The 25848-nt window shown below is 39.1% G+C and overlaps 1 protein-coding gene across 2 annotated transcripts in view; it reads left to right on the top strand.

Moving 5' to 3' along the window:
• Positions 1-2075: 2075 nt before the first annotated feature.
• The window catches only part of PPM1B (protein phosphatase, Mg2+/Mn2+ dependent 1B), an 82266-nt gene continuing 58493 nt past the window's right edge, over positions 2076-25848 (top strand). For both annotated transcript variants that reach the window (XM_085019390.1, XM_003125179.5), the window contains exon 1: positions 2076-2493. The gene's annotated coding sequence lies outside the window, so the exon portion shown is untranslated. The remainder of the gene's footprint in view (positions 2494-25848) is intronic.

Here is a 25848-nt window from a genome sequence, read left to right as displayed (position 1 = left end):
AGACTGCACTTTTTAAAAACTCTGGATGTGAACATTTTTCAGTGATGACTATACAGCTTAACCTATGTCATAATTGTGATCTTTCTTGAGAAGACTTTTTTTTTTTTTGCCTACTATAAATAGGCACTCTTGTGTTTTTTACACTACTATTGTCCTCTTTTCCAGAAAGGAAATAGTTGAAATGGCATTGTCTAATCCAGCGGCACTTTATTAGTAACACATTTTATCTCTTGTAGGCATAAGAGAACTCACACTTATTTTTTTTTTTTTTTAAATGACCATACCAGGGTACATGGAAGTTCCTGGCCGGGGTTGGAACCTGAGCCACCCCAGTGACAATGCAGGATCCTTAACCCTCTGAGCGACCAGAGAACTCCCCATTATAATTTTTTGTTGCATTAAAATATATTTAACTTCATCAGTTATATTAAAGAAAAATTTAACAGCTTTAAAAAATGGATCAAGGTATTAGAATGCCTTCAGTACACTTTAGTTTTCTTTCTCTTGTTGGGGTTGGTGGAAGTGCAGATTAACCTGGCAGTGCCTTTTAGTCTAATGCAATTGCTGAAGGGATCATGTCCACTTCCCTCATCTGCCTATTGAATCATTCATCCTAGACTCATCCTGTATCTCTGTGAAGCCTTCCTTCGTAGGAAAGCTCCTTTAGGTAACCGCCGTCTCTTCCACGTTTCAGTTATAGCACCCATCATCTTATAGCTAATTTATTGGTGTACTTCATCTCGACGTACAGAGCCTGGCAAATAGCAGGCGTTCAATAACTGTGAGAGCGAATGAAGATCAAAGACTAGGCCGAGAGTTTCTAAAACCAACGTTGACTGTGAAACAAAACACGTAAATGTCAAGGGCTGAAGGCCAGGCAGTGCAGGCCTAGAAGGAATAAAATAACCCCTAATAGCACAGAATCTTCAAGGGAATCACCTGTCCCATTTTCTCACGTTGCTTTTTGGCCTCTCCAAAATTTCCCGCTCTCTAACTCATTCTCTTCCCTTCTGGGGACAGGTCAGGCAGGTATACCAGTTTAGCTGCTTTGATTGGTCAGCGATGATTTCATTGTTAGAGAACATCCGGGCCTTTCCCCTCCCCGCAACACCCACCCTCCTCCAGAGCCCTGCCTTCTGAGTTTCCCTCTCCCGCGTGCGCCCCACCCGCCGGCTGAAGCAAAACAACCGCCTCTCCCTAGATCGCTTCTTGTCCTCGCCTGCACCATCCCTTCCAGTCTTTACGCCTAAGAGAGGCGTTTATATCCTCCAATGAGGGCCTAGTAGGACTTTGTTAGCCAATCAGCTGCCAACCCCCTGCAATTCCAGGCGGGACTAGGCCTCCACACCTATAATTGGACAGCCCGTTGGCTCCTTTATGGCGTTTGCTTTACGCAAGGCTTACAGGTCAAAAATAAAGGGGCACGGTCCTCACTGAACGAGAAGGGTCCGCACAGACTCTATGGGTTTGACCGTTTTCGAAGACCAGCCAATCGCTTTTCGAATACTTCCCCGCCTTTTGCGCGTTCATTTAAAAAAAGCCGGTGTGACGGACTTGGAAATTGGTCCGTGACAGACATGTAGAGAAAGCCAATGACTGAGATTTTGGGCCACCCTTTGGACCAATAAGAAAAGTAAATCGTTAGGGCTCAGGCTTTGAGAGGCGGGGCGCAGGTGGGCGTTATTTGATTGACAACGGTCTCTACTTATGGCTGTTAGGGTGGGTTGGTCCCTGGCGTCTGGGAGGTATAGCAGAGGCGGGGCTGAATAAAGTAAATGGTAAAGAAAGGTTGGGTCCCACTCAGTGGGCGGTGTTTGATGGATAGTTGACCTTGCCAATTGAAGGTGGTCACTGGTGCCCAATGGGAAATTAGGAACCCAGAGGCGGGGCATTGTAGGCGGGGAAAACTAAGTAGCGAGGAACCGGGGCTGTGGAACTGGGAGGGAGGGCGCTGATTGACGGGCCTGCCAGCAAACTGGGTACAGCGAGAGGCCGCGCGGCATCGCAGTGGGTGGGAGCTGGGGGCGTGGTTCGCCCAGGGGCGGGGAAGGAACGGGGAGCGGGGAGGGGGTTGCAGAAGGAGCGGAGCGGCTGCTGCTCAATGGCGGAAAAGCCGCCGGTGCTTTGACCGCCTCGTCCCCCTAGCAGTTGCGGGGGAGTTTCCTGCCGGCGCGGCTGGAGTCTCTGTTTCTCAGGGTTCGGTGGCTGGAAGATGCTCCAGAGAGACGAGGCTGCGGCGGAGGAGGTGGCGGCGGCCGAATCGGCAACGGCACTAGGGTGGAGAGAAGGCGGCAGCGGCGGCGGCGGCGGCGTGCGGGGCCCGACGGTGTAAACAGCCCCGGAGGCGGCGGAGGCGGTGGCCGAGACCCCGAGGGGGAACCGTCGGCTGAGGCAGGGTCGCGCCTCCGTTGGAAGCCTGGGCTCAGTGCAGCAGGGGGACTCTGCGGCGGGCGCGAGCGGACGCCCTAGACCTCCCTCCCTCCCTCGCCCCAGGTAAGGCCGCTGGGCGCCCCGCCGCAGGGGAAACGGCTCCCAGGCACCGCGAAGGCCCTGGACCGTATTCGGGGTACCTTTGAGCCACGACTCGAACCTCTGCCCGCCTAATCCTCGCCTCTTTTCCTTGGCCGCGGAGCCCGGAGGAGCGAACGCCGGGCCTGGCTCCTGGCTAGGCCCCTTCCCCAGCCACCGCCTCCGCGCTGGGCCGAGGTTGGGAGAGGCTTGGGGCAGGGAATTTTAGTTTGCTTCAACGCCTAGGAGTAAACTGCTTGTCCCTGTTCTTTGCGAGCATCTCTTCCACCTGAAAGCGCTGGGGCTACTCCAGGCCTTAACTCGTCCCTTCCTGGTGCATGCCTATTTGAAAACACTACCTTTTCCTCATTAGCTTCTGCCCTCTGTGCTCTACTTCACTTCCTTGTTAAATCTTTCTCGCTCTTCTGTTTATGCGTCTTACTACCTCTTTCCTCCTTAGTGACTTTAAAACGTTTCTCTTTCTCTTAGCCCACTCCGGGCTTCTCTTCCTTGCCTTCCCCAGCTATCCTTTTTGAATGTCATTCTTTTTTACCAGTGAAGCTCTTAAATGAAACTGCTATCGTCAGTATCCCCGATCTACCAGAAGCTCATGAAGAATAGACTCACCAGCTTTAAGTGCCAGATCGATTTTTTTTTTTTATAATTTAACCGAGCCTAACATCCTTTTAAAAAATATTATTAAACAGAGAGTGTGAAAATAGCCCTAAAGTTATTTTTAAAATGAAGGGCTCAAGGAGTGTTGGAAATGGTTATTTCATATTTCAAGTCGCATGACCTCTAATGTCAGATTGAGCAGATCTAGAACATTTGCCCATCTTGTTTGGCAAAAGGCTTCTTTCGCGTTTCATAGAGGCTCACATTCATCAGTATCCAAGTTGGCTTAAAAACAATTTGAAAACTTGAGAAAGAAGACATCAGAAGAACAACTAGGAAGCTGTTTTGATGAAGTCAGTGTTAAAGACCTTTTAAAATAGGCTCCACATGTTTAATGTATCAAAATAAAGTTGGCGGGAGTCTTGTAAAAGGATTATTTAGGAATGTGAGTAGTCTTAGTGTTATGTAGCTATTTTGGGAAAAACATTCTTTTTCTGTTAACAAACGTTTACAACTCCTGTGATGTGAGAATTACCGAGGTTTATTATGGGATTAACACAGGAACTCATTTTATTTGTGCTACTGCATGGACGTAGAAGTGGTGAATTGTTGAGGGTAGTCAGTGTAATAAGTCAGTATGTTCTAGGAGATGGAGAAACATGCCATCAATAGTGTTAACAGACATTATTTCATTTACTCTCTCTATTGTGCAATAGCAAAGTTCCTATTGTTGGCCTACTTTTAAATAGAGCATTTCTAAATAATGAGACAAGTTATTTTAATTATTATAGTCTTCTCCAAGTGTGCAGGCTAGAAACAAATGTAGTTGAAGTTATGCTGTTAAAATGGTAATTTTTAAAAAGAATAATTAAGTAGGCTTCTTGAATGAGCAATGGATTCTTTCAATAGAACTTTTATTTAGTATTTAGAACAGATTTTATTAGTCAACAGATTTTCTTTCAGGGATGATCCTGGTTTTTACTGTACTTCTTACTTTCAGTGTCTTTTTTTTTTTTTTTTTTATGGCAGTTGTGTTTTCTCCTCTTCGTTTATTTTTGCTCTTTATAAAGTCTTAATACAGTTTCTGCAGTGATTCTTTATATTGCATTGTCAACATGGGAATAGTATTTTTATTTGATCTTTCCTACCCGTTAGTTAACATTTCCCCAGTTTCTTGTACATTATCCTTTGAATTTGTTCATGTTGTGATTATTCTCTTAAAAGTGACTAGTAGAGTTTTCAACATCTATTTTCTTATGCTGGGTGTCTGATTTCTATGAAGGCTCCAGGAATAGTTGAAAACTTTTTCAGTTTGTCTGATAGATTAGTAAATACTCTTTTCTGTTAGTAATTCACATATAATTACCAAATCCCTTAGGATTACATCATTTGAAGGAATGCTGTAGTGTCTGAACAGCTGTGCTTCTAAGAACACCTGATTCACAAGTTGAGGAGGTCAGAAAAAGTAGCTCTCATTGAATGTTTACTTTCTTAGACATTTTTTAATGGGGTCTTTTAAATGAAAATGTGATGCTGATGGACTATCTCTTGGTATTCTTGGAAGAGTAGAATTTGCCATAGTGGTATTTAGCAATGGTGGAGTTTCATTAAAGACTGGCTGAGCCAATATTGGAAGGATTGCAAACATGCCCTTGTAGAGAGGGATTGGTAAACATTTCTTTGATTGCACATGCTTCTGGGAGTGAATGTTTTTTTCCCCCACATTCATTGGTGTTAGTTATACATGTTGTCTACATTATATGAACATTTGTGTATTATATACAATTCATTTAAAGTACATTTTGACATTATCTAGTATAGAAAATAGTAAAATAGTATAATTCTGACACTGTAGTAGTCCTTCATAAGATATTAATAAAGTGGGTAAAATTAACTTAGTAAAATATGACATAGTATTTCCTTTTTTTGGTGAAATATGCCTTTCACAGTTGACTGATTTTAAGCAAAAATAGTTGGGAAACAACGGATGGTATCAGAGTTCTGAGTTAAAATGTCTTTTAAATTTTAAAATTCTCATAGCAAAATTTATTCAGGTAATACTTAGCTTAATAAAATTAAAATCAGTGGTAAGAGAATTTGGGGGAATGTGGATTTTTCAGAGATTTTTTCACATTGTACTTGATTCTTTTAATTTTTTCCTCAGGGAATTAATTTTAGGACTTTAAAACCAAATATTGCTGTGTATATTAGCAACTTTAAAATTTTATTGTAGAATGTATCTTATATGTCCCATCAGCAGAATTATGAACTAGGAGGACTGATTAATGGGGAATATGAGATAAGAGTCCTAGAATTGGGTAAAACTCAGAAGTGTAATCTGGACTGCTTCCCATCTCACTCTCTGTACTCAGACCAAACAGTGAAGGTAAAATAATGTAGAATTGGGGAATGCTGATTTTTATAGTTTTTGCTTGACCGTCATAAAGCTTGTAAACTGACAGCTCTTCATCCCCTCTAGCAGCTGATTTAGCAAGTATAGTTGAAGAAAAGATACATGTGTTTCATAATGTTTTCATCCTTTTTTGGTTGTTGGCAATACTTCTTTATATCCAAAACATTGATTGACAGTAAAATAACTTTCAGTCTTTTAAACTAATTTAAGTATGCTAATATCTCTGATTAGCCATGTTGGAATCTCTTTTCAAATGAAACATTTCTCAGGTGATGTAACCTCCTGGTGTAGATTTGATTTGAGTTACATTTTTCAACATTCTTTCTCTCTCGTTTGTCTCCAAACCAGATCACCACTATTTCGACTAACTTGAGTGATTTGATCAGGTAGTTGAATCTGTGTTATAAAAATTAGTCTTCACTGAATTCGTGTTAATGTTATAAAGCTTTCTACCTACTGTTTGATTTCTTAGACTTTATGAAGATTTTGAGATTTGGCTTTTATTTTTTAGTATCAAGCTAGGAAACAGCTACCATCTGGTAGCTCATCTTTTTTTTTTAAGTTTTCAGGGTGTTTTATTTTTCCCCTTAAGCTCAATGTCAGTAACAGACATAAACATTTTTTCTGTGAATTATGGGAAGTCATGACACAGGATTTCTCTAGGGAATTTTTTTCTTTCTTGTGCTACAACTAACTTGTGAGCACATCTACAATATCAGATGTTGATATTTGTATTAACTTATATAAGAACCCAGGGGTTTAGCAATCAATTGTATTTTAACTGGTTCACATATTTAGATATTTAACATGGTGTGTAACAATTAAAGCCCAGTTTGCCAATATAAAGCTTTTATGACCTAATAAATAGGTTAATATTAACTTGCTAAAAATGGACTCGAAGTTGTCTTTTGGACTATGTTGGAATATCAAGATTGTATTTACCAGCTTTAAATTAATTTATTTCTTGAAAATTAAAGGTCTTAAAGTTTCAAAACATAACACTAGTTGGAAAACTTGTTTTGCATCCTTTTGAACAAAACAAGATCTACTAGGACATAGTCTGATGTTTACAGGTGGAAGACATCTATTTAATGTGAAGGAACTTGTCTTATTCTTAGAGGTGGGAGCAATTACTGGCTGTGACATAGGGAGGACCAGACTTATCTGCGGTACTGCTGTGCTTTTTGTCTCTCTAGAGTGACCTCCATTTCAAAACAGGCTGTGAAAGAAACACGAAAAATCCTTTCCTTCATGGAAAACTGTTGTAAAAGGTGCTTATGTTTTTAGGTATAACCAAATTTGTAATATAAGAAAAAAGCCAAGTGAGCAGATTTTGTTTGCTAGGTATGTACACACCTGAGAAGTAGGTTTGATAAATTTGTGAAGTTCTGAAGGATTTCAAAGCACTTGTAAAAGCTTGAGAGCAATGGCACTGATTCTCAAGTGTAATTGCATTTTCTTGATGTAGGTGTGTATAAGTGCACTCCTGACATTGAAAAGGGGTGGTTAATAGGTGTTCTAATGAGTAGGAAAATCTAGGAGTGTCCATATTACTCATGGGTGCTTAAGCTGTCTTGGCAAAGAGTCCCTCCCCCCCCCCCTTTTCTGGTTAAAGCAATCACCTCTAAGTTAACAAACAGGCATTATCGAACACAGGTGGCCCTTTTCTTTTTTTAGTCTCTTAGAAAGTGGAAGTAAACTTACAGCAACTCTGATAGAATATATGAGAGATCAAGTTTAGATGAGAGGCTTCCTATTACTTTTACTTTAAGCTACCAACACACTGAGAAGTTAAAAATTCAGTATAGCTAAATAGTATTTAGTCTGTAGGCTACCCCCCCCCCCCCCCCCGTTACCCTTGTGTTGATTGGGTGCCTTCTGATATGAAGGGGTCCATTCTAGACTGGAGGCCCAACAAAGCAGAATCCCTGCCCTCGGATCTTAAGATCTGATAACAAACACTTTTCCGCAATTTACATTACAACTACGCTCCCTTTGTGGATGGCTTAAATTATGAGTGGGAAATTTGGGGTGTATGGTTGTTTACACTTTGCATAGAAGCTATGATTAGAGCTTGACTATTTTTAATGGGAGAGGAAAGAGTTTTTCTGTAACTGGACAAAAACTGGAATATGAAAAGAGGAAGTAGAAAGGGGAAATACTGTCATACCTAAGATTAAAAAGTGAGCCATCGATAAAAAAGAAATCCCTACATTAAGCATTAGGGAAGGTGGGGAAACACCGTTTACTGTCCAACCTTGAACAGAGGAGTTGTTGAATGGGAGAGAAGATGGGCTAGTGGGAAAAGGGTAAACAAGACTTTGAGCAAGTCTGGTTTAAATAATTTGGGATGTACCTGTAAAATATATGTTGTTATTATGTTTGGAAAAGACCCTATTGTTTCTCTTCTTTTGTGAATATAACTGAAAGGTAAGTGACTGGCCACTCGTGTCTGGACATATTGTCACTGATTTGTGACTGCTGATCTGTCTCTGGTTATTTGACAGTTCTGCTGAAGATAGCTGATGGAGCCAGTCCATCTCTAGTTTATTGTGCTCAAATTGTCTGTATATTGTCACTGCTTCCTTTAATTCCATAAATGTGGCGTTTTCACTTGAAGTTGTGCCTTTGTTTTCCTGCATCAGAATTTTCTCCATAAGGTTATCCTGTTGAATTTAGAGATGAACTAGGTGCTTAGGTGCTTAATCTGGTAGCTTTGCTGGTGATGATCCAGTTTAGTAAAGATGTCTCTTGAGTTTACACAAACATCGAATGCTTTTAAGATAAGCAGGAGAGACCTTTGATGTTTGTTTTTATTTTAATGCATAATGGTCCTTTGCTTTCATTCGTGAGTCATCGAGTCAGTGTCTCATGTGATCATGTTTGCTGCAGTGAATTGAGATTGATTTTTTTTATTTTAAAGCAAATCAACTTGTGTTTATTCCAGTGCCCCAATATAAAAATGAACACTAGTTCCATTCATGACCTAAGAGACCTCCTTTGTAGCACTCGAATGAGCCTTCAAATTACTGGTTTCACTTTTAATGTATTTGTGTAACTGTATTTATCACTTTTATCAAAACGCTGATGTGCAAAAGAACTTGAACTTTTGAATATATTAAATTCAGTACTGTAATTCAGACCAGGTTCATTAAGCTATTCAAGTTTTGGACATCTTTGAGTGCCTGTATTTTTAGATTAAACAAAACAAGAGCAACCTTAACTTGATTTCTTAAATTATCTCTTATAACTGGATTTGTTTATATAATTCAGATTCATTAAAGCTTGGGTGGTTATAGGCTCTAAATTTAAGGAAATTGAGTTTAATTTCTATTTAGCTGTTCTGGAGTGTTTTGAATCAAAATGTGAAAGTGAAATGATAACTTTTAGTTTAATACACAATAGTTTTCAGTTGTACTTTCATTTTGTTTTATAAAATCTAACTCTAGTTTGTAAGGGAAGTAGAGATTTGTGAGGATCGCTGTTGGTTTAGAATGTATTGCTGTTATTCTACATCTTGAGTTTTTTTCTCAGCAATAGATTTATATTTTAGTTGAGGTTATTTGCTGTTGTGCTTTTGATGCATGCTGCTTTTTCTGCCACACAGATACATACGCAATAAATGGTTTATTGATATTATAGAATATGTTAAAATAATATGTGTTTTCCAACTTTATGATCGTCCTATGTCAAATTCATGTAGGTGGGTCATTTGTTTGTTTGTATATATAATATTATATGGCCAAGTTGCAGAGTGAAGTATAAAGTATATTTTGAATATAAAGGAGTAGGGCCCGAAAAACATAATAAAAAAACTTTGGAGTTCTATCGTGGCTCAGTGGTTAACGAACCCAGCTAGCATCCATGAGGATGCAGGTCTGATCCCTGGTCTCGCTCAGCTGCAGTTCTGATTGAACCCCTAACCTGGGAACTTCCATACGCCTCAGGTGTGGCCCTAAAAAATTAAAAAAAAAATAAATAAAGGAGTAGGGATGCATAGTTAATTATAGAACTGGCTTGAATAACCCCAACCCTGCGGTTTGTTTGTTTGTTTGTTTGTTTTTGGCCATTTCTTGGGCTGCTCCCGAGGCACATGGAGGTTCCCAGGCTAGGGGTTGAATCAGAGCTGTAGCTGCGGGCTTACACCAGAGCCACAGCAACTTGGGATCCGAGCCACCTCTGCAACCTGCACCACAGATTACGGCAACGCCCGATCTTTTAACTCACTGAGCAAGGCCAGGGATCGAACCTGCAACCTCATGGTTCCTAGTTGGATTCGCTAACCACTGAGCCATGACGGGAACTCCAACCCTGCGGTTTTTTAAGAGTACTGAAAATGATCTAACAGGTAAAAACAAGTGTGATGGTTAATTGGCTATCTGATATTTTGGCTAACAAAGTTTGGGGGATGGATGCTAGATAGCAGTAGCTTCAGGATTATATTTGAAAGGTGGTCAGATGTGTGGGCCAAACCATGATGACAGTAAAAGAGTATGTTTTTAGACCTTAACCTCTGTTATTTGAGAGTAGTGCCTTTGATAATGATAAAATTCTTCTTAGTTCCTATAAATGGAAGCTGTTCTATATCCACAGACCTAGGTGAGAATAACTGTTTCACAAATGTGCATGAGGCAGGCATCTTTTCAGAAGATTTAGATACATACTTCCGAATTTTTGTTACACTCTGCTTTCAGGTAATGTTGTGGGATGCTAAGCACTGTTTACTTGCACATGTTTGCACAAGTATATTAAGTGTAAGAAGCCTTTGTACTTGGAGTAGGTTGTTTCTGGGAAAAGTTCCAAAAGGAGGAAGGTGATTGGAAGCATTGACTCTGAAGTTGGAATATTTGGATTTGCATCCCTGTTCCACCACTCTAGGTGGATAACTTAAAGCAAGTACTTAATGTTTCCTAGTCTCAGTTTACTTGTTTGTAAAGTCAGGATATTTCATAAAACCTTTGGATTGGGACATTCTGCATAAAGTCATTACGACAGAGCCCTGGAACGTTATAATCATTAGCATTTGAGTGCTCTCTCCTGTGCTGTAACTGCTGTTGCTGCTACTCCTAATTGAGATAAAGTAAATCCAGAGGCAGAGGACCCAGTTTGAGGTTCCCACTGAACCTCTTAATGATCTCTGTGACTTTGGCAGTTACTTATTCTTTCTTGGATTTAGTGGCCTTAATCTGTAATGTAGTATTTTTGAGTTAAGGCAGAGGGCTGGACCATATGATGTCTTGAGGTCCTTTTTACTCTTTAAGATTGTCATTTTTCTACTGAAGTGTAAGCTACATAAAGACAACTGGGTTAGTTTTGTATGCAGTTTTATCCATCTGTCTATGTTATAATCTAGAAATATTTGCTGAATGAATTTTCCCGTTAAAAACAGTATCTTTTGGGGGACGAGAATAGGGAGTAGGAAGAGGGGAGGAAGTTTTATATTCCTTCTCAAGGACTTGATGCTTAAGTTGTTAAAGATGTGAACACAAATTTCTTACTGTTCAATTTTTATTTAATAAATATTGTCTGCTAGTGTAGACACTTTGGGGATGAAGATTATCTGAGTAAACGTGGTATGAGTTATACAAGGTAAAAAGTAAAAATGCTGTAAAGGAATTATAGGTATATTTCGAATATATTTAATTATAGGTAATCTTAGAATCTTTCTAGGATGTATAAAAATCAAATAACAATATAATTAGATTGTCCTTAGCTTGTAATTTGCCTTGGTCTCACTTTTAGAAATGAGATCCTTAAAAGAAAAAAAAGTCGGGTTTTGTCACTTTTAGAAATCAGATGCTTGAAAGAAAAAACAGCTGGGTTGCGAAGGTTAGGAAAGTTTCTTTTAGGTCAGTTTTGATGTGTGACCTTGAGAACTTATGTGGAAATTTAGGATTAATTTAATATATGTGAAGGAGAGTAAGGAATAAAATTTAATAATCTTACTGCATTCTGCATTCTGGCCTTTTTGTTTTGATTTTTTTTTTTTTTTTTGCTTTTTAGGGCCGCACCTGTGGCATCTGGAAGTTCCCAGGCTAGGGGTCAAATCGAAGCTAGAGCTGCCTGCCTACACCACAGCCACAGCAGCGTGGGATCTGAGCTGGATCCAAGCTGTGTCTCCACCCTACACCACAGCTCGCGGCAATGCTGGATTCTCAACCTACGAGACAGGCCAGGATCAAGCCCGCATCCTCATGGATCCTAGTCGGGTTTGTTAACCGCTGAGCCACAAGGGGAACTCCCTTTGTTATGAAAAATTTTAATCCTATGGAACATTGTAACAGTACACTGAGTTTCCTACATACCACCACCTAAGTTCAACAGTATTTTATATTTTCGCCTTATTTACTTCATAATCTAGCCAAACCATTTAAAAATAAATTACGGACCTCATGCCTCTTCATCTTTAAATACTTAAGTATGAATCTTCAAAAATGACATTTTCCTTTCTACTTACATTATTATCATCATATATAACACAATTATCTAGTTTGCAGAAGTCATGTAATCCCCAGCCCAAACATCTTATGTGGTTTTCCTCCCTCCACGCAAAGGTCCAGTGAAGGATCTTGCATTACCTTGCATTTACTGTTATGTCTCCATTCTCTCTCTCTCTCTTTTTTTTTTTTTTTGTCTTTTAGCTATTTCTTGGGCCGCTCCCCACGGCATAGGGAGGTTCCCAGGCTAGGGGTCTAATCGCAGCTGTAGCCTATGCCAGAGCCACAGCAACTCAGAATCCGAGCCGCGTCTGCAACCTACACCACAGCTCACGGCAATGCCTGATCCTTAACCTGCTGAGCAAGGGCAGGGACCGAACCCGCAACCTCATGGTTCCTAGTCGGATTCGTTAACCACTGAGCCATGACGGGAACTCCTCCATTCTCTTTTAAATTTAAACACCATTTTTAAAAAAATGATTATTTCTGAAGTCAATACCAATTATCTTGTAAAACCTCCTGTATTCAGAATTTGATTGTTTCTTTGAGGTCTTGTTTAAAACTTAATTCTTTGTCTCCTGTAAGCTCTTGAGTTCAAGCTAAAGACTATTACATTCAGGTTAACATTTGGCCAGGATTCTTCATAGGTGGTGCCGCTTTGTGTACATCACAGCAGGAGGTACACAATGATTGCTTGTTGTCACACTATTAGTGGTACTAAGATTGGTCACTGGGTTAAGGTGGTCATTGCTACATGTCTCTATGGATAAGAAACATTTTCTCTTTTGTGATTACTGGATAATTCATGGCATATTTTGTTACCGTAGAAATCCATTTCTCCTTCAGTCTTTCACTTAATGGATTTACCAATTTCTCTTTTAAAGATGGATCTAGACAGGTGTTCTCAACCATAGCTCATTGTCCGAATTTGGTCTGCTACCTGTTTTTGTAAACATGCTCATTTGTTCACATACTGTCTATGGCCGCTTTCCCACTACTATGGCAGATTTGAGCAGTTCTAACAGAAACCATCTGGCCCTGCAAAGGCATGAGCATTTACTGTTTGGTTCTTTAAAGAATAAGTTTACTGACCTCTGATTTATATTAGTCCCCTTTTCTCATTATATCGATAGTGGTGTAAAATTGGTGTTTATACATTTGGTGTGTATGTGTTGCCTCTCCTGCATCCTGATATTATTCAAAGTATAACTGCTTTTCACAGTTGTGAAATTGTCAAGTTTTTGCTTATGTCCCCCAAACCATAAAGTATACCCAGTTTTAGTGCTATACGTGGTATACAAAATCATGTTAAAAACAAATATTTCAGACATAAAAAGTTAGCATAATGAACACCAGAGTACCCACCACCTAGCCTAGTTTAGGGTATAGAGCACTGCTGTATAGTTGAAGCCCTTCTGTAATCTTCCTGGATGCCAGCCTTTCTTCCCACTATCTTGAATTTTGTGCATACCCTCACATCTATGTATTTTGTGTATGTATCTGTGTTTTATCTATGTGTAAATAGCATATAGGACTGTTTAAAGAGATTTTATAATTTTCATACATTATTAAATATGGAATATCTTTTTATACAATTAGCTTTTTTCACTTAACATTTCTGCAGAGTGCTTCCTTCTTGCTCTGTTCCTTTTTTAGAAAAATAGTGTTGCATCGTATCCCATTGTGTGATTTTAACACATTCTGTCTAGAGTCTTTGGACGGACATTTGAATTATTTTTGTGTTTATAAACAATCATGCCATGACATAATTTACATCTTCTTTTGTATATATGTGTGAGAATTTCTCTAGAGCACAAAGTTAGGAGTGTGAGTGCTGAGTTGTAGGTTAGTCTCATCTTACAACTTCCCTACATGTATCCAAAATTGTCTCCAGGGTGGCTATACCAATTTATACTCACACCAGTGGTATGTTTGAGTTTCTGTTGCTCCCTATAAGTCTTAGTGCTGTCCTCTGTGAGTATAATGTTGCTTATACATGCAACATAAAAATTTCTAGTAGTTACATTAACAGAAAAGATGAAATTAATTTTAGTGATATATTTGATTTAATGTAGTATATCACAAGTATTTCAGTTTGTAAAAAATAAAAATGAGACTTTTTTCATTGTCTTTTTTCTACTAGATCCTCAAAATATAGTATGTGTTTTACACTTAGCAACAAATCTCAATTTGGAGTAGCCACATTTCAAATTCTTAGTCACAAGGGGCTAATAGCTGCTTTGTCAGACAGTGCAGCTCTATATCCTTGTCTACATTTGATATTGAGAATCTTTTTTCCCCTTGAATCTAAAGAGAGAAATGATGTTTCATTGTGATTTTAATTTTGCTTTTTCCTATTACTAATGAGGGTGAACATTCTCATGTTCATTGGCCATTTGAATGTCTCCTTTTGTATATTCGCTGTTACCATTTGCCCGATTTTCAATTTTCCTTTTTTTTTTTTAATGACAAAACCTTATAAGCATAAATTTGGATTTACTTTGCCATTAGAATGGTAGTGTTTTTATTAATTATGTTTAGGAGGTTTGTGGAATTAGATGCTGTGTCTATAAAAAGGCATATTAAATATTTAACCTAAAGACTGTTTTAAAATAACTCTGGAAGTTCCCTTCGTGGCTCAGCAGAAACAAATCTGACTATCCATGAGGATGCAGGTTCGATGCCTAGCCTTGCTCAATGGGTTGAGGATCTGGTGTTGCTGTGAGCTATGGTGTCGACCAGCAGCTACAGCTCCAATTCAACTCCTAGCCTGGGAACCTCCGTATGCTACAGGTGCGGCCCTATAAAAAGCAAAACAAAAAACAAAAAAAAAAACCCAAAACAGGAGTTCCATCGTGGCTCAGCGGTTATCGAATCTGACTAGCATCCATGAAGATGTGGGCTCGATCCCTGTCCTGACTCAATGGGTTAAGGATCTGGCATTGCCCTGAGCTGTGGTGTAGGTCACAGATGCAGCTTGGATCCAGCTCAGATCCTGCGTTGTGGCTGGTGTAGGCCGGCAGCTGCAGCTCCGATTTGACCCCTAGCTGGGAACTTCCATATTCTGTGGGTGGCCCAAAAAGACCGAAAAAAAAAAAAAAAAGCAAACCCAAAATATTTGGATTGAAGTGCATGCTTGGAAGGGTAGTGCCTGAATACTTAGTTATGTGGGGGGACAGGATGATTTATTAACAATCTTTTGTATATATTTCCTTTCCTCCTTAGATTCCTCCCTTTGCTCAGTTTACCCTTGCTACTTTCCTTAACTGTAACCTCAAGGACTCCTAGGAAAAGCTAGGCTCAGTGGATTCTAGCCTAGAGCCAAAGATGTTCTCCAAAAGAGCTGAAAGCCTAGACTGAGGTGGCGTGTTGGGGACACTTTATGCTGAGCACCTGGAAACAAACCAAGTGGTAAATTCGTTAGTGTGCCATCTCTCTGCAGGAAAGTGGGTGTAATTGGCTAGTGAAACACCAAAAGTAAAATGCTGGAAATCAAGAACTACTTGTATTTAATAAAAGTTACAGTAGATGATATTGGGATGGCTGACTAGGATATATTTTCTTGAACAAGCGTCTTTTTTAAAAAAATTGAAGCATACTAAATTTACAATGTGTTAGTTTTAGCAGTGATTGTTTTATATATATATATAAAACACACACACATATATATACTTTATATTTATATATATTCTAGTTCAGATTCTTTTCCACAAGGTACTGACTATAGTTCCCTGTGCTATAGAGTCAGTCCTTGTTATCTGTTTTACATATAGTGGTGTCTATATGTTAATCCCAAACTCCTAATTTATGTTGCCTGCCCTCCCCCATCCCGTTTGGTAACCTTTTGTTTTCTATGTCTGTGTCATTCTGTTTTGTAAATTCACTTGTATCTTTTTTTAAGATTCCGCGTGTAAGTGATACCATATATTTGTCTTTCTCTTCTGACTTCACTTAATATGATAATCTCTAGGTCCATCCGTGTTGTTGCAGATGGCATTATTTCATTCTTCTCTTATGACTGAGTAACATTCCATATTCCATTCCAAACCACATCTTTATCTGTTCCTTGGTTGATGGACCTTTCAGTTGCTTCAATGTCTTGGCTGTTGTATATAGTGCTGCTATGAATACTGGGTTCCATATATCTTTTCTAATTAGAGTTTTCTTCAAATATATGCTCAGGAGTGGGACTGCAGAATCATATGGTAATTCGATTTTTAGTTTTGGGGTTTTTTTTAATTTAATTTAATTTAATTTTTTGTCTTTTTGCCATTTCTTGGGCCACTCCCCCGCGGCATATGGGAGGTTCCCAGGCTAGGGGTTGATTCGGAGCTGTAGCTGCCAGCATACGCCAGAGCCAGAGCCACAGCAACGCAGGATCTGATCCTCGTCTGCGACCTATACCACAGCTCATGGCAACGCTGGATTGTTAACCCACTGAGCAAGGGCAGGGATCCAACCCACAACCTCATGGTTCCTAGTCGGATTCGTTAACCACTGTGCCATGATGGGAACTCTTGATTTTTAGTTTTTTAAGGAACCTCTATATTGTTCTTCTTAGTGACTGCACCAGTTTACATTCCCACCAGCAATGTAGGAGGGTTCCTTTTTCTCCACAGGTTCTCTAGCATTTGTTATTTGTAAGTTTTAAAATGATGACCATTCTAACTAGTGTGAGGCCGTACCTTGTAATTTTTATTTGCATTTCTCTATTAATTAGAGATATTGAGCATCTTTTCATGTGCTTGTTGGCCATCTGTGTCTTTTTCGAAGAAAGTCTATTTAGGTTCTGATTTTTTTTTTTCCTTTTGTCTTATTTTTTGGGCCGCACTTGCAGCATATGGAGGTTCCCAGGCTAGGGGTAACCAGAGCTGTAGCTGCTGGCCTGCACCAGAGCCACAGCAACGCGGGATCCAAGCCACGTCCACGACCTACACCACAGCTCACAGCAATGCTGAATCCTTAACCCGCTGAGTGAGGCCAGGGATCGAACCTGCAGCCTCATGGTTCCTAGTTGGATTCATTTCTGCTGCACCACAACGGGAACTCTGGGTTCTGATCATTTTTGATGGCATCGTTTTGATTTTGTTTTTGTTTTTTTATATTAAGCTGTATAAGCTGTTTGTATATTTTGGAAATAAATCCCTTGTTGGTAGCATCATTTGCAAATATTTTCTTGCAGTCCATCTTTTTTTGTTTTGTTGATGGTTTCCTTTGCTGTGCAAAAATAATTAGGTAACCTGTATTTTTGTTTTTATTTTCATTACTCTATGAGACAGATCCAAAAAAGTATGTTGCAGTGATTTATGTCGGAGTGTTCTGCCTATGTGTTCCTCTAGGAGTTTTATAGTATTCAGCCTTACATTTAGGTCTTTAATCCATTCTGAGTTTATTTTTGTATATGGTGTTAGAGAATGTTCTAATTTCATTCTTTCACATATTGTTGCCCCATCTTCCCAGCACTTCTTGTTGAAGAGACTGTCTTTTCTCCATTGTGTATCCTTGTCTCCTTTGTCATAGATTAGTTGACCGTAAGTACATGGGTTTATTTCTGGGCTGGTCTTGTTCCATTGATACGTATGTCTTTTTGTGCCAGTACCATACTGTTTTGATGACTGTAGTATAAAGTCAGGGAATGTGATTCCCCCAGTTCCATTCTTCTTTCTCAAGATTGTTTTGGCTATTTGGGGTCTTTTGTGTTTCTATACAAATTGTAAAATTTTTTGTTCTAGTTCTGTGAAAAGTGCCATTGGTAGTTTGATAGGGATTCCATTGACTCTGTAGATTGCCTTGGGCAGTATGGTCATTTTAACAATATTGATTCTTCCAGTTCAAGAACACAGTATATCTTTCCATCTGTTTTTGTCATCTTCACTTTCTTTCATCATTGTCTTAAAGTTTTTGAAGTATAGGTTGTTTACCTTCTTAGATAGGTTTTTCCTGGATATTTTATTCTTTTTGATGCCATAATAAAGGGGATCATTTCCTTAATTTCTCTTTATGACGTTTCATTGTTAGTGTATAGAAATGCAGTAGGTTTCTGAATATTAATTTTGAATCTTAACTAACAAATTCACTGATGAGTTCTAGTAGTTTTCTGCTAGCACCTTTAGGATTTTTGTTGTATAGTATCACGTCATCTGCAAACAGTGACAGTTTTACTTTGTCCTTTCCAATTTGAATTCCTTTTATGTCTTTTTTTTTCTCTGACTGCTGTGACTAGGGCTTCCAAAACTATGTTGAATAAAAGTGGTGAGAGTGGGCATCCTTGTCTTGTCCTAATCTTAGAGGAAATGCTTTCAGCTTTTTACCGTTGAGTATGATGTTAGCTGTATTTTTGCCATATATGGCCTTTATTATGTTGAGGTATGTCATATGTGGCCTTTATTATGTTGAACTATGCCCACTTTCTGAGGAGTGTTTATCATAAATGGATGTTGAATTTTATCAAAAGTTTTTTCTGCATCTATGGAGATAATCATATAGTTTTGAGTCTTCACTTTGTTAATGTGATGTTTCACACTGATTGATCTGCATAGAAGTGTCTCTTAATGTGTATTTTACTCAGTACTTCCTAGGTGCCACCATCCCAAGTTAGGGGATGAGGGGATAATGAAGGCAAAAATGTCAAAAGGAATGGATAGTTGCAGAGGAGTGGTGAGAAGATGGGGTGAAGGGTTGGGGAAGGCATCAAGGAGGAGGTATTATTTCATAGGCACCTCGAATGATTTGTTTGGCCCAATTAGAGGTAGGACAAATTGGCTCTTAGGTGGGAATGAGTCTGATATATTTGGCCTCGCTACGGCAGGTTAGTGAAGAAGGTTCCAGACTGTACTTAATTTCATCTGGGGAGTGAGAAGCAACTATGTCTTCTGGGGACAGTTAAGGTAAGTTTTTGGGAAATCGGGTTGGTGGTAATCTGCAGGGTGGATTGAAGGAAGGGGAGATTGAATTCAAGGAGACCAGTTAGGAGGTAGTTAGAGAATCCAGATGATAGGTGATGTTGCTCCAGATTATGATGGATAAGTGAAACACTGAAAAGGAAGGTTTTGATGAGACGTGGTGACTTGGTGTGTCATGGTTGGATTTATGTAAAAGAGTAACGGTTTCTAGCCCAGGTTACTAAAAGAGAAGTTATGAATAGGGGAGTTAATATAAGTAGTTAGATTGGAATATGAAGGTGGTGTGGGGGCATAAGTGAAAATTTTAGTTATGTTTGAAGAGATATGTGCAACAGCCAAGCTTAATGATTAAAATCTAGACTAAAAGTCAGCTGCAGCGATGAGATTGGATCAGAGGGCAGATGCTGTGTTTTGGGTTGAAGCTTAATTATGGTTTTGGGAGGCCCACTTCCCTCTTGAATTTAGGAGGCTGAAGGAAAAAAGAATGAATGTGAATGATTGTGAGTGTTTTGATTTCCAGTGTTTAGAAAGTCAGCAGAAACATTGAGAATTTCAGGGAAGGAGGCCTTAGTGTAAAGTGCCACAAAGTATCTTGTCTCGGGAAGCCTCCTTTTTAAGGACAGACTGGTGTATGGGGTAATTCTTTTAAGCAGGAGTTGAATCTACCAAGCACATCATCAGTGTCTGAATTTTTTTCCAGGAATATTGGTAATATTTGTACTGATACGGTTATTATTATATCTTGAAAAACATCTTCTGTATGAAGCATTCTAGATAAGTTGTTTATACTACACACCCATGCTCCAGGGTAAAAGTAAATTCACTTTCAATACTATGAAATGCTTTTCATAGCATTAGCACCATGACTATACTTTAAAGTCATGTTCTGTTCCGCTTCACCTACCTCCCATCAATATAGCACTATAAATAATCAGATAATCAAACGTACAAAATAAATATTCTCCGAAAGCTTCATGAAACTTGCTGTCGTGATTTTTTTTTTCCTTCACTTTTTATAATCTGGAGCCATTTATTTACGATGGAGGAGAGGATAAAGAACTAGAAGTAAAATCATGTAGCCCTGAACTTATTTTATTGTCATTGTTAGTTGAAAAACTATTGAGATTAGAAAGAGCAGTTATTTTATTCCTGGGCTTCTTTGCTGAAGTAAAAAGGGTGATTTCTGTCAGTATGTTTGAAGTCAGTCTTGTGGGAAAATACTTTTCCCTGACTTTATTACGCTTTTAATGGACATGTATGGGTAAGCTCGTGATGTGTGCTTTACATAAGCCTAAACTTTTTTTGGGCATTGCCTCCGCATTCTTCCAGATCTGTTAGGGCTTGATATTTTTAAAAGCCATGGAAGCAATAAACAGGAACAAATTGATGATAAATACAATATGGTTGGATCTCTAAAACATTGATGCTAAAAAGCCAGATGCAAAGGAGTACATACTAAATGATTCTATGCACATGAAGTTCAAGAAAAGGCAAAACTGCTGATGGCCCATGAGTGTTAAGTCTAGAGGTGATGGAGTTTTTTTTTTTGTTTTGTTTGGTTTGCTTTTTAGGGCCACGCTTGTGGCATATGGAGGTTCCCCATCTAGGGATCGAATCAGAGCTACAGCTGCCGGCCACAGCCACAGCAACGTGGGATCTGTGCCTGCAACCGACCCCACAGCTCACCACAATGCCAGATCCTTAACCACTGAGTGAGGCCAAGAATCAAACCCACATCCTCATGGATACTAGTCGGGCTTGTGATTGCAGAGCCCCAGTGGAAATTTCCAAGGTGATGGAGAGATTATCCTCAAAGGGGCACGGGAGAACTTTTTGAAGTTATAGAAGTGTTTTGTATGTTTATTGTGGTGGTGGTTACACAAGTGTGTACTTTTGTCACAGGTCATTAAACTGTATACAGAAAATGGGTACGTTTTATTATCTGTAAAACAGCAGCCAGGAAATTCCTGTGTGGCACAGTGGGTTAAGGATCTGCCATTGCCGCAGCTATAGTAGAGGCTGCAGCTGTGACGTGGACTCATCCCTGGCCTGGGAACTTCCACTTTTGCCTTGGATGCTGGCAAAAAAAACCCCAGCAAAATGAAGACCAGCCCCCAAGGTTCTTCAGTAACAAGGACAAGTTGGACAGCAGAATGGGACCTGATGGATTGGATTCTGTTAGAAGGTTTTCATGGTGAATTGACCTTTTTTTGTTTTTTTTTTTCCCAACAGAAAAGCTATATAACAATGGTGATAGCTTTTCATGTGTCTTGACAGGGAGTTATCCATATGAGAAGGTGATTGAATTAATGCAGTGATTTTACTACATTTGAAATAGAAGTAAAGGGTATCCCACTGTGGCGCAGTGGGTTAATGATCCAGCTGTCTCTGCAGCATTGCCGGTCCAACCCCCAGCCCAACACTGTAGTATGGGTCGCAGATGTGGCTCGGATTTGATCCCTGACCTGGAAACTTCCATATGCCACAGGTGTGGCCAAAAACGGGGAAAAAAAAAAAAAAGGAAACAGAAGTAAATGTGTATGTGTGTATAAAATCAACTAAAAACGTTCTAATATTTAGTGGGTTTTGTTTTTTTTTAATGTCTTGTTTGCTGGTTTCAGAAGTCATTTGAGAAATTTAAAGGATTTTAGAAATGAAAAAGGCTTTTAAAGAATATTTAAATAGTAATTTAGCCTAGTTGGAAAGACTTGGGAGTTCAATATATTATCCATAGAATAATCATTCCCTTAAACATTAGGTCTTTTCTCATCTGTCTGTCTCTTTTGTTTATTTATCAGTCTTTCTGTCTTTTCAGGGCCGTACCTATGGAGGTTCCCAAGCTAGGGGTCAAATCAGAGCTGTAGCTGCTGGCCTACCCCACAGCCACAGCAACACCAGATCCTAGCCAAGTCTGTGACCTACACCACAGCTCACCCCAACACCAGATTCTTAACCCATAGAGCGAGGCTAGGGATCGAACCTGCATCCTCATGGTTGCTAGTCAGGTTTGTTAACCACTGAGTCAGGATGGGAACTCCTCATCTGTCAATTTATGTATGAATAATTGATCTGAAACATAAACTGTGCTTTTCTCTTTTTTTTGCTCTTTGAATGTATCTGATTTTATTTACGTGTTAGGTTGGTTATAATACACTAAGTTTTTAGTTGTGGATTATAATGGTATTTAAAGCACTTCCTTTATGCCGGGCACTGACCTATGCAGTTAACCTGCACTGTCTTGTTCAGTTACTGCAACAGCTCTGTGATGCAGGTGCTTTTATTTCTCCTCTCTCTTAGATAAATACATCATGGCTCTGAGGAAATTAAATAATTAGGGTCAGGGTGACACAATTAAGTGGTTTGAGCAGACATTTGAATTCAAGTTTATTTTGTGTTAATGCCCATCCCCCTCCCCCCCTTTAATGTAAAAAGTCTTGAGAGGGAGAGGGATGGTTTAAAAGAAAGAGCATGACTTGGGGTTTCTGCAGATTCTGTGGCCCATAATGAATGTATCTTTGATACCAAGGAATCTGGTATTTCCAGCTTTTGACAGCGCATGATGGCAGGATCTGACTAATGGTCATGATGGCCTTTGACAATGAGGTTTCTGTCATTCCTAAAGTCTTTCGTCCAGCAGTCTGGCTCTTTGCCTTCAGGAGCCCTTTTCTCCTTTCTCTTCATCAGTCCTCACATCTTTATGTCATTGTTTCAAGTCAGGCTCCTTAAGAAGGCCTCAGAGGAATTCTCACATATTCTTAAGAGTTTGTTTATACTCTTTTGTACTTGAAAATTATTTTTGCTGTATGTAAAGTCTATGAGAAACATTTTCTTTCTTTGCATATCTTAAAATATCATTGTTTTCTGGCATAGAGCAATGCTGTCAAAATTTGATGACAATCTGATATAGCCTGAATGCATATTCTTCACAGTTCAGATATGCATGTAATCTAATTTTTAGAACACATTGTACATATCCAAACAGTGATAGGTTTTTGTTTTCCCATTAAATTTGCAACTGAAGTGAAATGCTACTGTCAACAAAGCTGTTTCCACTTTATGACCTACTTTTAATTTATCGAAAGACTAAGGGGGGGATTAAGAAGTGGTACGATTGCCCCAAATTTGAAATTTCTAGCTATGCTTTTGAGTTAGAACAAGAAAATATAAATTAAACATGATGAACTTCACTTATAAATTAATTTCATAAAATCTGACTTAACTGAATTGTTTTCATGATCTAATCCAGAGTTGTGGTTTCCAAATTTGGGGGGGGGGGATTCTTAAAACTGCCCAGCATATTCCCATCAGTTATTATTTCAAAAATCTTAAGCAAATGCCACTCTTATGCAATTCACCAGAATTGATTTGGAGGCAGAAAGAACTCTTGATTTAATTCTGAAAGCATTGAGCATTGGAAGGAAGATGGAGAGCCAAATGTTGTTTACTAAAGGGGAAAAGTATTCTTTGCTTCTCATTCAAGCAGGCTAGTGTTGGATTTGATGCAGATATTTGCAAAAGAAGGTGCTCTTTGAGGCTCTGGATTGGCATTAGTGCTAGTGACTCTTCCAGCATCATTTCAAGCATGAGGGATTTTATTACTACTATCATTAATTTTAGTGATGTTATAGTAGTAAAAGCTGCTAATTAGGCTTTGTTTCAACCTTAGGCTGGTGGTGAAGAGTATTTGACTACATCATAGGAACATTTTCTTGTTAACACTTAGCAGAATATATGGCTTCAGTTAAAACTAGAATATAGAAAGAGGCACTGTCCAATGCCTTTCAGGTGTATTAGCATTTAAATTCTCACAACTCTCTGAGGGTAGCTATTAGTCCCTGCATCTTATTGAAACTGAGGCACAGGAAGGGTTAAGTATTTTGTAGGAGATAAATGCAAGTCCAGGCAGCTTGGCTCTAGAGTCTCTCCTTTGTTGTTGTTGTTGTTTTACGGCTGCACCCATGGCATACAGAGGTTCCCAGGCTAGGGGTTGAAGTTGCCAGCCTACGCCAGAGCAATGCAGGATTCGAGCCCTTCTTCGACCTTCACCACAGCTCACAGCAGTGCGGATCCATAACCCACTGAGGGGGGCCAGGGATCAAACTGCGTCCTCATGGATACTAGTCAGATTCGTTTCCACTGAGCCACGATGGGAACTCCCTCCAGCCCCATTCTTAAACTCCAAAAGATTTTTTTTAATTTTTAAAAATTATGGTTAACATAAAAGTTACCATCTTAACCATTTTAAGATATACAGTGGTGTGAGGTATATTCACATCATTTTGCAACAGATCTCCAGAACCTTTTCATCTTGCAAAACTGAAACTCTATTCCCCTTAAACAACTCTCCTTTATCCCCTTCCCTCAGACCTTGTAATCACCATTCTAATTTGTTTTTCTGAATTTGACTACTTTAGATACCTCATATTAAGTGGAACCATAATTTTATATTTGTCTCTTTGTGACTGGCTTGTTTCACTTACCATAATTGTTCTCAAGGTTCATCCATGTTGTGGCATGTGACAGGATTTCCTTTTTAAGGCAGAATAAGTATTCATTGTATGTCGATAACCACATTTTTTTATCCACTCATCTGTCTTTGGACACTTGGGTTGCTTCTTCTGGACTATCCTGAATAATGCTGCCAGGAACACGGTTTGGCAAATATCTCTGAGACTCTGCTTTCAGTTCTTTCGTATATGTACCTAGAAGTGGGGTTGCTGGATAATATGATCATATGGTGGTTCTATTTTTAATTTTCTAGAAATCACCATATTGTCCCCCAGAGCTTTAAAGAGATTCTTTTAATTTTTAGCCATCTGAAAGTTCACAGTAACCTGTCTAAACATGAGTCTCTTCTCTGACTCCACTTTCTCTTAAGCAATAAGCTTTGAGTATTTGCGTCTTCCCTCAGCTCTGAGAAATTGTTTTTTTGTGTTATTTCTTTGATAGTTAATTCCCTTGTTCTGTTTCCATTTTGTTAATCACTATGTTTCCATCTGCGTAAAGCACCTTCCATGGATGTGCACCTCTTACTTCCCTCTTCTCCTTCCTAAGTTGTCACTGTTTATTTTGTACTTAAAAAAATTCCCAAAGTCAGACATACAATGAGACACCAACATCAAATGCTTTCACTGACATGTGGAATTTGAAAAAAGGACAGACTGAACTTCTTTGCAGAACAGATGCTGACTCACAGACATTGAAAAACTTATGGTCTCCAGAGGAGACAGTTTGGGGGGTGGGGGGATGTGTTTGGGTTATGGGATGGAAATCCTGTGAAATTGGATTATGATCATTATATAACTACAGATGTGATAAATTCATTTGAGTAATAAAAAAAAAATTCCCTTTCTGGAGTTCCCATCATGCCTCAGTGGTTAACAAATCTGACTGGCATCCATGAGGATGCAGGTTCGATCCCTGGCCTTGCTCAGTGGGTTAAGGATCTGGCGTTGCCTTGAACTGTGGTGTAGGTCGTAGACACAGCTCGGATCCTGTGTTGCTGTGGCTGTGGTGTAGGCCAGTGGCTACAGCTCTGATTCAACCCCTAGCCTGAGAACCTCCATATGCCACAAGTGCGGCCCTAAAAAAACAAAAAAACAAACAAAATTCCGTTACTAACATTTTGATGGTGTATTGGGAGGGATTGGAGGTAATAGCTGTGTTCCATGTCTTGAACTAGAAAATCGTTTATCACGTGGGTTATCACTGTGAAAGATTATTTTCTTTATAAAAATATTTCACCAAAGATTAAGCTACTGTAGGGCATTGTTTGTGCACAGGTCATTACTTGGTAATAGTATGGAGAAATTGAAAAATACTGGATTTTGAGAAAGTACTGAAACTTTAATGTCTTCTTTCCTAGAGCACTTCTGTTTTTCTCCCATCTGTCCCCATTTTTAAAAGATTTTTTCTTTTCTTTTCTTTTGAAAATAGTTTTAAAGAACTCTCAAAAATGTAATAGTCTGATAAA

Source organism: Sus scrofa, chromosome 3, assembly GCF_054392235.1.
Source record: "Sus scrofa isolate SSC_HxYL_T2T_F1_AM1 chromosome 3, Sscrofa_HxYL_maternal_Yorkshire_Landrace_v2.0, whole genome shotgun sequence".
NCBI lineage: Eukaryota > Metazoa > Chordata > Mammalia > Artiodactyla > Suidae > Sus > Sus scrofa.
The sequence above is the reverse complement of the archived record's forward strand: the minus strand, read 5'-3'. Positions and strand labels throughout refer to the sequence as shown.